This window comes from Trichechus manatus, unplaced genomic scaffold (genome assembly GCF_000243295.1).
Source record: "Trichechus manatus latirostris isolate Lorelei unplaced genomic scaffold, TriManLat1.0 scaffold00336, whole genome shotgun sequence".
Classification (NCBI taxonomy): Eukaryota; Metazoa; Chordata; class Mammalia; order Sirenia; family Trichechidae; genus Trichechus; species Trichechus manatus.
In genome coordinates, this window is record NW_004444272.1 from 205721 (window position 1) to 221474 (window position 15754).

The 15754-nt window shown below is 40.3% G+C and overlaps 1 pseudogene; it reads left to right on the plus strand.

The window, feature by feature from the left end:
- Positions 1 to 10479: 10479 nt before the first annotated feature.
- LOC111819259 (uncharacterized) lies at positions 10480 to 14428 on the plus strand (annotated as a pseudogene).
- Positions 14429 to 15754: the final 1326 nt, after the last annotated feature.

Sequence of the window (15754 nt, forward strand, 5' to 3'; positions counted from 1 at the left end):
GTCTTCTGTATCTTTGCTGAGTTTCTTCTTAGTTGTTCTGTCCTTTACTGAGAGTGGTGTGTTGAAGTCTCCTACTATTATTGTGGAACTGACAATTTCTCTTTTCAGTGTTGTTAGAGTTTGTTTTATGTATTTTGGAGCCCTCTCATTGGGTGTGTAGATGTTTATTATGGTTATGTCTTCATGATGGATCATCCCCTTAATGATTATATAGTGTCCTTCTTTGTCTTTTATCATAGATTTAATTTTAAAATCTATTTTATCTGAGATTAGAATTGTCACTCCTGCTCTTTTTTGGTAGTTGTTAGTTTGATATATTTTTTTCCATCCTTTGACTTTTAATAAATTCACATCTTTGTTTCTAACGTGTGTCTCCTGTAGACAGCATATTGATGGATCCTGTTTTCTTATCCATTCTATGACTCTCCGTCTCTTTACGGGTGCATTGAGTCCATTTACATCCAGTGTAATTATTGATATATGTGGGTTTGTTGCTGTCATTTTGGAGTGCTTTTTTTTGTGGTGCTGAAGTATTCATTGTTTTTCTTACTCTCTTGTGCTGAGTTACTTTTGTTTGTGGTTTTTTTTCATTTCTTTTGTTTTTGTAGTTTTAATTCTTGCTGAGACTATGTTTTTTCTCTTTTTTTATGAGTATGTTTGTTAACTTCCTTTGTGGTTACCATAAATTTTACCCTTATCTTTCTATGTTTGAAGCAGTCTACCATTACTTCGTACTGCCTTACCTTCTTCTCCATTAGAAGGTTCTATACCTATGCCGTTTATTCCCTCTTTCATTGTTTTGATGTTTTTCTCATTTACTGATTAACTACTCTGATTCCCTGTTGTATTTCTTCTGGTTTTGGATAGTCCTCGAGAGTTCATTTCCTAGATTGGTATTTGGCTGGTACAATCCTGCATCCTAGGTTCTGCCTGTGAGATGACACTGTTTGTCCTCAGATTGAAGAACTCACTTTAATAATTCTCATAGTTTGGTTTGACTTTTACATATCCCTTAATTTCTATTTATCTGGAAATTACCTTATTTCACCATCAAATTTGAACGAGAGTTTTGCAGGATATATTATTCTTGGCTAGCAGTGTTTTTATTTCAACATTTTATACATGTCATCCCTTTGCCTTCTTGCCTTTATGGTTTCTGCCGGATAATATGAGCTTAGTCTTATTGCTTCTCTTCTGTATGTGACTTCTCGTTTTTTTATGAGCTGCTCTCAGGATTCTTTGTTTGTCTTTGGTTTAGGCGAGTGTGAATATGATATGCCTTGGTGATTTTCTTTTGGGGTCTCTTGTATATCGGGTTCGTTGAGCTTTTTGGATGGCCAGCTTTTCATCTTTCATGATATTGGGGAAGTTTTCTGTCAGCAGTTCCTCAATGATCCTCTCTGTGTTTTCTGTTTTCTCCCCTTGTTCTGGAATTCCAATTACTCGCAGATTTTTTCTTTTGATTGTGTCCCACATAACTCTCAGGGTCTCTTCATTTTTCTTTGTTCTTTTTTCTGAGTTTTCCTGAAACATATTTGTATCCAAGTGTTTGTCCTCTATTCCAATGATACTGTCTTCCACCATTTCAAATCTGTTTCTCAGCCCTTCTGTGACATTGTCCATTTCTGAAATTTTGTTGTTTATCTTTTCGATTTCTAATTGTTGTCTTTGTATAATTTCTAGTTATGAATTTATTTTAGCATTTTGTTCCTGTATTATTTTCCTGAATTCTTCCAATTTTTTGTCCATATTTTCCATGAATTTCTCTATTTTTTCCTCATGTTTGTCAGCTTTTTGCCTCAGTTTTTGGAGAATTCTGAATATTAGAGATTTGAATTCCCTATCAGGTAGTTCTAGTGCATTTTCCTACAGAGGAGAGTCATCTGGTGTTTTATTTTAGACGCCTACTTGAATCATCCTGTCCTATTTTTGTAAATGTTTTGCTATTGTCTGCTGTCTTCAGGGCATTCAGTAGTTATTTTTCTCATTTACTGATTGTAGATTTTTTTGTTTCATCCCTTTTTAAAAAAAAAATTTGACTATGTCTGATCAGGCATACTGTGTGTTCTTTGTTGTTTGCTCATCTGTGAGCACAATACTTTTCCCCTCCTTCTTCAACTGGCAGGGTCAGTCACTCAGATATGGTACGGCAGGGCAGGTCTAGCTGAAGAGGAGTTACTGGGACAGGTTGTTTGTGGCACTTAATACAGCCACCAGAGCAGGTCAGTAATCAGTGCAGGGCAGATTCCAGTAGGCCGTGCCTGTGCTGCTTGGTGGTTTGATGTCAAGTGTACGGTGCAGTTAGGCAGGATGCAGTGGGGAGATTGTTATGTGTGGAGCTAAGATGGATACGGGAGAGAGGAGAGAGGAACAGGAGCCAAAAACATACAAACAAAAAAGAATGCTAGGGGAGCTTTCTGTTGGAGTGGAGAGATGAGAGACTATGGAATGGAGAAAAACAGAAAGTGGAGGAGGAAGAAAAGAAAAGAATAAATAAATAAGAATCAGAAAGGTTAAAGAACCACAAAGTTCCCAGGGATCCCACTGGTGCAGCTATGAGGTCTGGGGAAGTCTCTCTGAGGTGTTGCAATACAGCCTGCCTAGAAGGCATAGAGGTATACAATGCCAGGTATTCAGGGAACAGAAAGACAAAGAAGATATAGAGAGATGAGAAACTGAGCAATGAAGAAAGAGAAAAAGGGAAAAAGAGGAAAAAGAAAACAAAACAAATTAAAAAAAAAAAGGCCCCCAAGGATCCCTCTGCACGTCTGTGGAAGCTGAAGGGGAGTCTCCCTGCCACACAGCTCAGCCCTCAGAAAGGGCTTCCAACTCAAGAAAAGGAAAATAAAACAAACGAACAATTCAAAACAAACAAACGAACAAAAGCCCCGGGATCCCTCCAGCTCGGCAGCCCAAACTGGGAAGCAGCTCCACACTTGAACGGAGCTCCGCAGCCCCTCAGAATGAAGCAAAGATGGTGCACGGAGCCAGGTACTTGAGTGAAGGGAAGGGGAGGTGACGAGAGGCAGGTAAGAAATCAAAAGAAGCAGAAAAAAAGAGGCTACACTAGCAGCCAACAAAGGGCACTCAGAGAGCTAGCTAGTGTGGGCTGGTGTTTCTGGACAAGAGACTGTGTTTGTGGGAAGCAGAGGGGGCCGAGTATGAGTGAAGAAGTGTAGAGAGTGGGAAAGCGTATCTCACAAATTACCAGAGCTCTGCAGCCCCTCAAGAAGAAGCAAAGATGGCACACGGAGCGAGGTACTCGAGCGAAAGGATGGGGAGGTGGGGAGAGGCCAGGAAGAAATAAAAAGAAGTGAAAAAAAGCAACACCAGCAGCCAACAAATGACACTCACAGAGCCACCCGTTTGGGTGTGTGGAATCCAAGTAGCTGCTGTTTCCCGGTCAAGAGACTTTGGCCGCGGGAAGCAGAGGAGGCCGAGTTGGGTTGAAGAAGGGTGGGGGGTGGGAAAGCGTATATCACAAATTACTGTTTGTTTTGTCTTCCACTGGAAGCTCCGTGGGGCTGCTTTCTCGTACCCCCTGTTTGCTGGTCTCTGATAGGAGTCCAAGATGGCGGATCCACGCTGCGTTAGCTGGTAGGGGACCTCTGCATGAATCTCTCCTTGCTCTCCATTCTCTGTAAGTTTTCTCACTCCATTTAGTGCTTTGCTGAGTTCTTTATCTCTTCATTTGATGTTTTGGGGTTTCAGGATTGTTGTATTCTCTGTTTGCCTTAGTTTTTCAGATCTTTGCTGTGGAGGGAAGGCGTGGTGCCTCTGCCTAGAGCGCCATTTTGCCAGAACTTCTCTAATGCTCTTTTATTTTACCTTTCTTCATATTTTTTTTTCTTCTTGTCCCTCAGACTAGATAATTTCAATTAACCTATATTCAAATTCTGTGATTCCTTCTTTTTTTCTCTTCAGATTTGCTTTGAGCCCCATAATGATTTTCTCATTTCAGTTCTTGTACTTTTTACTCCAGAATTTCTGTTTGGTTATTTTTATTTTAATATCTGTATCTTCATTTTATTTTCTGTTTGGTAAGACATTGTTCTCATACTTTCCTTTCCTCTTTTATTAACATATTTAAAATAGCTGATTTAAAATTTTTCTCTAGGACGTTCAATATCTGGAATTCCTCAGGGAGAGTTTCTATTAAAAAGCTTTTTTTCCCCTTTTATTGGCCAAATCTTGGCAATTTTTTCATGCTTTTATGGAGCCTGAAATTTTAAGATGTCCTTACTCCATCCTTTCCTGCTGTATCCAACACTTTCTTATTCATGCAATCTTATGAAAAATTTTATTCAGTAAATTAAATTCAAAACAGATCATGTTTAAATCCATGTGTTGTAGAAATTCTAAGATTAACTTTAAAAAAAAGTAAACTAAACCCACATTCAGAAAACCATATTGTTATTATTTATAACCATTACCTAAGGACACTTCTAAGAGGCCATACGTGTAAATTCATGTGTGTGGTTTTCATATGGCTACTGAATGATTGTATTTTTATTTGGTGTAGTAACAGTTTGACAAATATAACTAGCTGAATGTTACAAAATATACTTAGCACACATACATATTCATATAATACATATTCCATCCTAATAATAAGGTAAATAATATAATATTAATTTTTTTGCTTCTGTTTAGGCCCCTAGGTATTACTTTCTTCTGGCATTGTGGATCTTTATTGCTGAAGCTTGAAGAGTCCTCCTATAGTCGATTTTCAAAGGGATGTTCAGAATATGAAAATATCTCAAGCGATTCTGAGAGGTAGTGCTCACAGAAAAAAATGCTATTTTTCAGGAGTATAGAGACTAACCAAGATGTATACATTTATAGTATGAGTAAATGGAAGAGGAGAGATTAAGTAGAAGACCAGTCACTCATGTGTGAATCATTGCAAATTGGTTTGCACCTCATACAGACCCCAACTTAGGTGTTTAACTCAGATGCCTCCACAATTTATTTTATCTGTGAAGGAGTCAACTGTGACAAATCTGAGAGGATCTCTGGACCTGGAACTGCTCTGAATCTCCTGCTGTAACATTCCTTATCCCACTCAAACCAGAAAGGGACCTCAGAAAAGAACAAAGAATTGTTTGAGGGCAATTGAAATGAGACTTCAAAAAGATTCAGCCAGTATAGTCAGCTTAACTTGACTTTCCTACATCATTCTACATTTCTGGTATTCCTTAGATGCCTATTAATTATAAATGAAAGAAAGATAGAGGTAGAAAGAAAAGAAGGTAGGAAGGGAGTGAAATAGAAAAAGAAAGACAGAGAGACAGACAAAAGAAAGAGAGAAAATAGAAGGATTTATTTGTGTTCCTTTAGATTCAGTTGCTAACTCAACAGCAACCAACAATAACAACAACAGGATTAGTTGACCATGTTTTTCATGTAATCATTTCAATTAGTGATCCTTTACCTATCGATGAGAACAAGTCTGTCTTAGCCATAGTTATTATTGATGATGTTAGCTGCGGTCAAGTTGATCCCGACTTATGACAACCTTAGGTACAAAGGAATGAAACTTTGCCTAGTCCTACATGGTCCTCACAGTCACTGAGCCCATAATTTTGGCCAATGGGTTGATCCAGCTCACTGAGAATCTTCCTCACATTCTCTGTCCTTCTACATCATCAAATATGATGTCCTCCTCTAGCAATTGATCGCTCTGATGACATGTACAAAGTAAGCGAGTCAGACAATATTCTGTTGTGATCTATGGATCACAATAAGATTTTCATTGGCTAATTTTCTGAAGTAGATGGCCAGGCCGTTCTTCCTACTCTGTCTTAGTCTGGAAGCTCCACTGAAACCTGTCCACTATGACTGAACATGCTGGTATTTAAAATACTGGTGGTATAGCTTCCAGCATCATAGCAACATACAAGCCACTACAGTACCACAAATTGACAGACAGATGGTGGCTTAACCATAGAGGTGTATGTATAAATGTAAGAAGTATCTGTATATACTGAAACCAAATATAAAATTAAATCCCAAACAAAAACAGTAGGTGAAACCTTGTATATTTAAACCTGTATTTGAAAGAGTCTAATTGAACTTCTGTAGGCTTACATAACAGCATAACACTGAACACAACTGATTGTGTACATCTTAGATGTACTTGTATTCAATGAAACAGAATTTCTCAGAAAACGTTTGGCAAAATTTTTAGTTCTGACTATCCATTTTCCTCTCAGTCTTGATGCTTGAGTTACCACTTATTGTATTTATTTTTTTGAGTGCCTAACATTGCATTTGTAGACGTGTTTTGTGTTTACTTGAAAGAAATTTATTCATCAGTCTGAACACTTTACTTTCCCACCTATTGGTCAGCTTGAGAAACCACATACTAACTTGATATGTCTGACCTTTCTTTGCTTCTCTAAGAAGGGTTTCCTGAATCCACTCACTCCAAATAGATTTATGCATTCAGAATCCCAGAGAGGTTTAACAATTCTTGTTTCTTTGTTTGATAGTTTGTGTATTGTGATGAGAGATTTGGAACTGCCTAATTTCACCATGCCCATCAACTTTATACTTCCACTATATCTTCCTGAGGATTTTGTAATTAATTAATAACAGCTATATAAATTCAAGAACCCCATTATTAAAGTGGTCATGTTTTCCGGTATTTCTTAATGTAGAACTTTGCTAATAATTGAGTTGATATTTGAAGTTTAAACTTTTTACCTTAATGTGTCCTTGTCCTCTCCTTCTAATCTCTTCCAATTCAATTTAATTTTTGTGGTTTACTACCGTCTGGCCTTCCATGGTTTGGGTGGAATGTTGAGCTGAAAATTGCTAGTAGATGAGATCTGCAGGGCATTGGAAGCCATTTCTAGTCCCTCAGTGAGGAGGAGAGGGATGTGATAATAACTATCTGATATCCTATTTAGTAGGAAATGTTGAGGGCAGTGGTGGTTTAGTGGTAGAATTCCTGCCTTCCATGTGGGTGACTTGGGTTCTATTCTCGGCCAATGCACCTCACTTCCAGCCACCGCCCACCTGTCAGTGGAGGCTTGTGTGATGCTGAACAGGTTTCAGTGGAGCTTCCAGACAGTGACAGACTAGGAAAAAAGGCCTGGTGACTTACTTCGGAAAATCAGTCAATGAAAATCCTATGGATAACAATGGTTCATAGTTCATCGTGCATGGGATTGCCATGAGTTGGGGGCTGATTCCATGGTAGCTAACAACAACAATAGGAAACTGGCTTTAGAGCAGCCAGAAGAACTGTGTGAAAAAGTGTATCTGCATGCATGTGTGTGTGTTGAGGACTACTGCTGTGTAACCAAAAATCATGTCTGTCACAATGAAATATATATTTTAAATGATAGAGTTAAAGAAAAACTTAGAAACCATATAGTATTCACCTTAGAAATTCATCTGAGCTTTATGTAGAACTGAGAAATCAGAACACAGATTAAAGAAATGCCTTGTTCAATGTCACAAAGGCAGTAGAATAACAAGGACTCTGTGATGGTTAAGGCCGTGTAACAAATTGACTGGGCCGTGACTCTCAGTGGTTTGGAAGTTATGACATAGTTTGGCCGTTATATAATCACCTCAGTGATGAGATCTGATATAATGTAATCATGTTCATGATGAGATCTGCTATGAGAAGCCAATCAGTTGAAAGGCAGTTTCCTTGGGGTATGGCCTGCATCCAATACATGTAGACTTTCTGGCAAAGCTAGTAGGCTTTTCTCGTTTGGGATCCTGCATCTGACCTACAGCTCTTGAGACGAGCTAGCAGCTTATAGTCTGATCTTGGATTTGTCAGCCCCTGCAGCTAGATGAGTCAGGAGAAACCTCCAGCCTGACCCATGAACTTGGGACATTCTAGCCTCTACACCCATGAGAGAGCCATTTCCTCAATAGATCTCTCTCTCTCTCTCTAAATATACACACACACACACACACATATATATATGTATAAACCAGAATTAGAAAAAAAAACCTAATCCATTGCCATCAAGTCAATCCCGACTCAAAGCAACTCTATAGGTCAGAGTAGAACTGCCCCACAGGGTTTCCAAGGAGCAGCTGGTGGATTCAGACTACTGACCATTTTCTTATGTCATTTTAAGACTGCTGACCTTTCGGTTAGCAGGCAAATGCTTAAACCACTGTGCCCACCAGGGCTCCATATATATACGTGTGTGTGTGTCTGTGTATATATATATATGTGTATATATATATATGTATACATACATACATATATATAAAATACATATATAATACATATAAATGTATATATATACTTATATATATATATATACACACACACACTATATATATATAAAATCAAGGAGACATTGTGGCATAGTGGTTAAGAGCTCAGCTACTAATTGAAAGGTCAGCAATTCAAATCCACCAGCCTCTCCTTGGAAACCCTATGGGGCAGATCTACTCTTATCCTTTAGGGTTGCTATGAGTCAGAATCAACTTAACAGAACCTAACAACAACAGCAACATACATAAAACCAAAACGAAACCTGTTGCCATTGAGTCAATTTTGACTCATTGCAGCCCTATAGGACAGAGTAGAACAGCATCATAGGGTTCTCAAGGTTGTAATCTCTACGGAATCAGACTGCCACATCTTCCTCCTACGGAGCCACTAGTGGGTTTGAACCACTGACCTTTCAGTTAACTGTTGAGCTCTTCACAACTGTGCCACCAAGGCTCCTATATACATATATATGCTTCACTGGTTTTGCTTCTGTAGAGAACCAGCCTAAGACATTTGGTACTCAAAATGGTTCTAGAGAAACAAAATTGTAAAGATGAGTTTTCTAAACTGGTTCTCAGGTCTGTGTAGTCTTAAAGATGCTGATGATTCTGCTTCCAATAGTAAAGAGGGTGTTGCTAATTCATGGTGTGAGGTGGCAATAGAAATCCGAAAAATATCACCACTAATAGATTAGTTATTGGTGAGAGGTGAGGTTCTGGATGATCCTGTATTTGATACTTTTCTACCATTTTGTCAGAATGAGAAGTATAAGGAAGCTGGTTGGTTAGTCTTATTTTTGCTAGACAAAGTGATGAAAGAAAGAGATGAGCTCAGGCTTCAGAGTCACAGCACTAGTGCTGCATAGACAACCTCAAAGTTGCCACTTGTTCCTTGAAAGAAAGCCTTATTTCTTGTAGTAACAGAGCTGATACTGCCCAAAATCAAACCCAGAGTCTTATTGTAAGAGTAGCTGAATAAACAATGCCAATTGAATTTCCAAACTTGAATGGTGTCTGAAGTTACAGTAAGGACATTGATTGGGAAGAAATGGGATCCTGAAACTTGGCATGGGGACTTATGGGCAGATAATTAGGAAGCTGGGGACACAGAGCCCCTAAATTTCACTGAATCACTCCTGCCCACAGAACCAGCCCACTCACTCCCATCTGAAGAGATTATTCCATCTTTGTCTGCTAAACCACTCACTTACTCAGGAACTTATGGCATTGGCTACTTAATAAAACCAGTAAAACCATTAACCCTTCCACTCCCATCTTATGAGATTAACCCAGCTTCATCTGAAGAGCCTTTGTCTGTATCTTCCCTTGGGAAGGTGTCTGAGTAATGGCCTGGGACATTGACTGGCTGAGGCAGATGCCTGGGGAATATGTGTGGAGATAGTTATTAAGGGTGTGGGATAATGGTGCAAGGAGCATAAAGTTGCATCAGCCTGAGTTTATTGATATGGGCCCACTAAGCAGTGATTTTTCATTCAGAGTTTTAGGAAAGGCTTCAATAGTTTATTTGGTTGATTTGCTGAAGAATGGATTATGAAGTGATCTACACTAAACCAAGTTGAAGTGCCAGACTTACCTTGCTATACTGTAGAAGAAGGAATCCAAAGGCTCAGGGAAATTGTCATGTTAAAGTGAATTTATCAGGTTAGACCCACAGACCCACATATGGAGTGCCCAGAGAACACAGCTTTTACCACAACAGCAAGGAACAAATTTGTGAAGGGAACCCCAATATCCTGAAGACTGCTGTAATTGCTATTTTTGTAAGTCACTTTTGAGAGTGAGAGTTCCGCTAAATGAACTAAGACACCTAATTACAATGGGATTGATTGGACCCCACGGTGGTAGGGGCCGAGAGGCAACAATCGATCAACAAAGACAAGATGGGCATGGTTACTGTAATGGACACTGGAATCTGACTTGTAGGAACTTATGGCATTGGCTACTTAGTCACGGTGGCCCTTGGAGTGAAATAGATGTCAAAATCTACTAAATATTTACTTGATATGTACAAGTGGAAGAATTCTAGGCAGTCTAACTGAATGGCAGTCTAACTAGAATCTCCAGAATAGAGAGTTGTGGACCCTCGATCAATTCCCAGACTTCAGCCAGTTTACAGACCCCAAACCCCTTAAATGAAGGGGAGGCTGTGTCCCCTCGAGGGAGGGCCCCACTACACTGCCAAAAATTTATACTGTTAAACTTTCTCCCTGCCTTCCCCAAAGGGATCAAAGGCTTTTTATGAGAGTGAGTGTTCACTGATGGAAAGAGAAAAGAAGACTTTTTGGGGATTTCTGGATACTGGTTCTGAACTGACATTAATTCCAGCGGACTCAAAATGTCACTGTGGCCCACCAGTCAGAGTGGGGGTGTATGCAAGTCGGGTTATTAATGGAGTTTTAGCTCGGGTTCACCTCACAGAGGGCCTAGTGGGTCCCCAAACCCATCCTGTAGTTATTTCACCAGTTTCAGAATGCATAATTTCAATAGATATACTCAGCAACTGGCAGAACCCCCACATTGGATCCCTGACAAGTGGAGTAAGGGCAATTATGGTAGAAGAAGCCATTAGAACTGTCCCTACCTAGAAAAATAGTAAACCAAAAGCAATACTACATTCCTGGAGGGATTTCAGAGATTACTGCCACCATCAAGGACTTGAAGAATGTAAGAGTAATGATTCCCACCACATCCCTATTCAACTCACCTATTTGGCCTATGCAAAAAACAGATGGATCTTGGAGAATGACACTGTATTATTGAAAATTTAACTCCAATTGCAGCTACTGTTACAGATGTGGTTTGATTGGTTGAGCAACTGGTAGCTGTTGTGCAGCTGTAGATCTGGCTAATGTCTTTTCCTCCATACCTGTTTTGAAGGACCACCAGAAGCAGTTATCCTTCAACTGTTAAGGCTAGCAGTACACCTTTAAAGTCCTACCTCAGGAATGTATCATCTCTTCAGCCCTAGGTCATAATTTATTCTACAGGGACCATGATTTACCTTTCCCTTCAACAAGACATCACACTGGTCCATTGCATTGACGACATGCTGATTGGACCTAGTAAGGAAAAAACGTCAATGACTCTGGATTTATTGGTAAAACATGTGCATACTAGAGAGTGTGAAATTAATCCTACTAAATTGCAGCATCCTTACATCTCAGTGATATTTCTATGGGTCCAGTGGTATGGAGGGCATGTCAAGGTATTCCTTCTAAAGTAAAGGATAAGTTATTGTATCTGGTTCCTCCTACAACTAAAACAGAGGCACAATGCCTGGTGGACTTCTTTGGATTCTGAAGGAAAAATATCCCCTAACTGGGTGTGCTACACTGGCCTATTTATCAAGTGACTGGAAAAGCTGCTAGTTTTGAGTGGGACCCAGAACAAGTGAAGGCTCTGCAACACTTTCAGGCTGCTGTGCAAGCCACTCTGCCACTTGGGCCATGTGATTCAGCTGATCCAATGGTGCTTGACGTGTCAGTGGCAGACAGAGATGCTGTTTTGAGTCTTTGACAGGCCCCTATTGGTGAGTCACAGCTCAGATCCTTAGGATTTTGGAGCAAAGCCCTGCCATCCTCTGCAGATAACTACTCTCCTTTTAAGAAACAGATTTTGGCTTGTTATTGGACCTTAGAAGAGACTAAACGCTTAACCATGGGCCAGCAAGTCACCAGCCTGCCTAAGCTGCCCCTCAAGAACTGGGTATTGTCTGAGCCACAGAGTCATAAAGTTGGACGCGTACAAAAGAACTTCATCATTACATGGAAATGGTATATACAAGATCAGGCCCAAGCAGGACCTGAAGGCACAAGTTAAATTGCATGAGAAAGTGGCCCAAAAGCCCATGGTCTCCACTCCTGTCACATTACCTTCCACCTCCCAGTCTGCATCTATGGTCTTATGGGGAATTCCTTATGATCAGTTGACTGAGGAAGAGAAAATTCGCGCCCGGTTTACAGACAGCTCTGCCCAATATGCAGGCACCACTTGAAAGTGGACAGTGGCAATGCTACAACCCCCTACTAGGACCTCCCTGAAGGACAAAGTAAAGGGAAATCCTCCCAACGGGCAGAACTTTGAGCAGTACACCTGGTTGTATGCTTTGCTTGGAAGGAGAAATGGCTAGAAATGTGATTGGACACTGATTCATGGGCTGTGGTTAATGGTTTGGCTGGATGGTCAGGGACTTGGAAGGAACATGATTGGAAAGTAGATGACAAGGAGGTATGGGAAGAGGTATGTGGATAATCTTCTCTGAATGGGCCAAAGAGGTGAAGATATTTGTGTCTCATGTGAATGCTCACCAAAGGGTGACTTTGGAACAGGAGGATTTTAACAATCATGTGGATAAGATGACATATTTTGTGGAAATCAGTCATTCTCTTTCCCCAGCCACTCCAGTCATTGCCCGATAGGCTTATGAATAAAGTGGCCATGATTGCAGGAATGAAGCTATGCATGGGCTCAGCAACATGGACTTCCACTCACCAAGGCCAACTTGGCTATAGCTACTGCTGAATGCCCAATCTGCCCGCAGCAGAGACCAACACTGATTCCCCAATATGGCACCATCCCTCGAGGTGATCAGCCAGCAACCTGGTGGCAAGTTTATTACACTGGACCACTTCCATCATGGAAAGGGCGGCATTTTGTTCTTACTAGAATGTACACTTATTCTGGATACAATGCTTCCCTACACGCAATGCTTCTGCCAAAACTGCCATCCTTGGACTTACAGAATGCTTTATCCACCGTCATGGTATCCCATGCAGTATTGTCTCGTATCTAGGGACTCACTTCACAGCAAAGGGAGTGCAGCAGTGGGCCCATGCTCATGGAATTCACTGGTTTTACCATGTCCCCCATAATTCTGAAGCAGCTGGCTTGATTGAACAATGGAACGGTCACCTAAAGACACAATTATGGCACTAGCTAGGTGGCAATACCTTGCCGGGTTGGGGCAATGTACTCCAGGAGGCTGTATATATTCTAAACCAGTGTCCAGTATATGGTGTTGTTTCTCCCATAGCCAGGATTCCTGAGTCCAGGAATCAAAGGGTGGAAATGGGAGTGGCACCACTCACTATTACCCCTAGTGACCTATTTGCAAAAATTTTGCTTCCTGCTTGATGGGTCTAGAGGTGTTAGTTCCTGTCTTAGGCTAGGTTCTCTAGAGAAGCAAAACCAGTCAAGCATATAAACATACATAGAGATTTATATCAAGAAAATGGCTCACGCAGTTGCAGAGGCTGGAATGTCTCATGTCCATGGATCATGAAACAGGTTTCTCCTGATTCACACAGCTTCAGGGGCTGGTGAACCCAAGATTGGAAGGTCAGAGAGCAGGGCTCTTGCCCACAGGTTGTGAAGATCGGTGAATCCCAAGATTGACAAGCAAGACTGCAGGGTAAGCTGCTAGCTCAAGCCCCAAGAAGCAGGAGTCGGGTGAACAGGAGCCAGCTGCAGGATCCAGAGCAGGCAAAAGCCCGAACGTCAGCGTATGTTCAAATGCAGGCCACACGCCCAAGGAAACACCCTTTTAACTGATTGGCTACTCACAGCAGATCCTATCATAGAGGTGATCACATATCAAATCTCAACACGGAAGTGATCACAACATTATATGACTGCCAAAACACTAAGAGTCATCGCCCAGGCAAGTTGACACACAATCTTAACCATCACAGTTCCAAAAGGAGAAATGCTCCCACCAGGAGACACAACACAGATTCCACTGACCTGGAAGTTAAGAATGCCACCAGGCCACTTTGGATTCCTCATGCCTCTGGATCAACAGAAACAGAAGTGAGTTACAATATTGGTTGATGTGATTAATCCTATTTACCAAGAGAAAGTTGGATTAATATTACGTAATGGAGGTAAAGAAGAGAATACCTGGAATGCAGGTGATTCTCTTAGTACTACCATGCCCTGTGATTAAAGAGAATGGAAAACTACAGTGACCCAAATCCAACATGACTACCAGTGGCCAAGATGCTTCAGGAGCAAAGGTTTGGGTCACACCACCAGGCAAAGAACCACAACCAGCTGAAGTGTTTACTGAGGGTAAAAGGAATATAGAATGAGTGGAAGAAGGTATTTTGAAATACCAGTTATGACCCATGATCAGTTGCAGTAACAAGGACTGTAATTATTATGAGTATTTCTTCCTTGTATGTGTGCATCAAATATTTTTGTTTTCTTCACTTATAAAATGTAAACTGTAAACAGGTATAGCACATTTTCAGTTGTACGCGTGTTACTTGTATCATGTTAGGTGAAATTATGACTTTCTAATTGTCTTTATTTAGAGATTATGTATGGTTTACAGAGATGTGTACCAGAGTCAAGTTCACCTTGGGTGGACTGTGATGGTTAAGATTGTGTGTTAACTTGGCTGGGCCATGATTCTCAGTGGTTTGGCAGTTATGATGTAGCTTGGCAGTTATGTAATGATGTAATCACCTCCACGATGAGATCTGCTATGAGAACCCAATCAGTTGAAAGGGAGTTTCCTTGGGAGTGTGACCTGCATCCAATGCATGTGGACTTTCTGGCAAAACTAGTGAGCTTTTCTCACTTGAGATTCTGCATCTGACTTCCAGTTCTTAAGGCTTGAGCTAGCAGCTTACCTGCTGATCTTGGGTTCTCAAGCCCTGTAAGTCAGGCGAAGCCTCCAGTCTGACTCATGGACCTGAGACTTTCCAGACTCTACAACCATGTGAGCCACTTCCTTGATATAAGTCTCTGGTTTTGCTTCTCTAGAGAACAGAGCCTAAGACAGAATCTTAGCATCTTCAAGTATATGATTCCAATGAACCATGTTGCTTCCCAGATTTAAATAAAGCAAATCTTTATTTAGGAACAAATTCTCCCAAAGGGCAAGAAAGCTCTAATTTACATTATCACGTTATTAAAACTCCTAGGACTTTTTGTATTGTCTGTGATAATTGCTAAAGCTAATCGTACTCAATACATATAATCTTAATCATAAAAAAATTAGGCAAATATTATTTTTCACTCTCAATAGCATTTTGAAGATTATAACATTTTAATGTATAATGGTTAAATGAATAATGCTAGCAATAATGCTTTTGAAGGCTTAGAATGGAACTTTGCTAACTTACAATCAAGGAAGAGTAATACAAAAATTTCACATACCAACTTCAAAAAGTTTTATCTCTTTGTTTACATGCTATCTGACTTGATGAAAATTTATGCATTTAGACCAATGTTTATGTTTCAAATATCTAGATGTTTGAAATCTTACTGATCTAGCGTTATTCAAATCATAAAAGCATTAGAGGAGAAGAATATAAGTGAGGAAGCATTAGCAATCATTTTAGTACAGAAGGAGTAGAACGATAACAGTTTTTGCATGATGCATGTGATGCTCTCTGTTCTCCCTGGAAGCTGCCTGCTAGTTGAGTATTTCTGGTAGGAGAAAGAATATATTACTTTCTGGTAATCAGCTGTA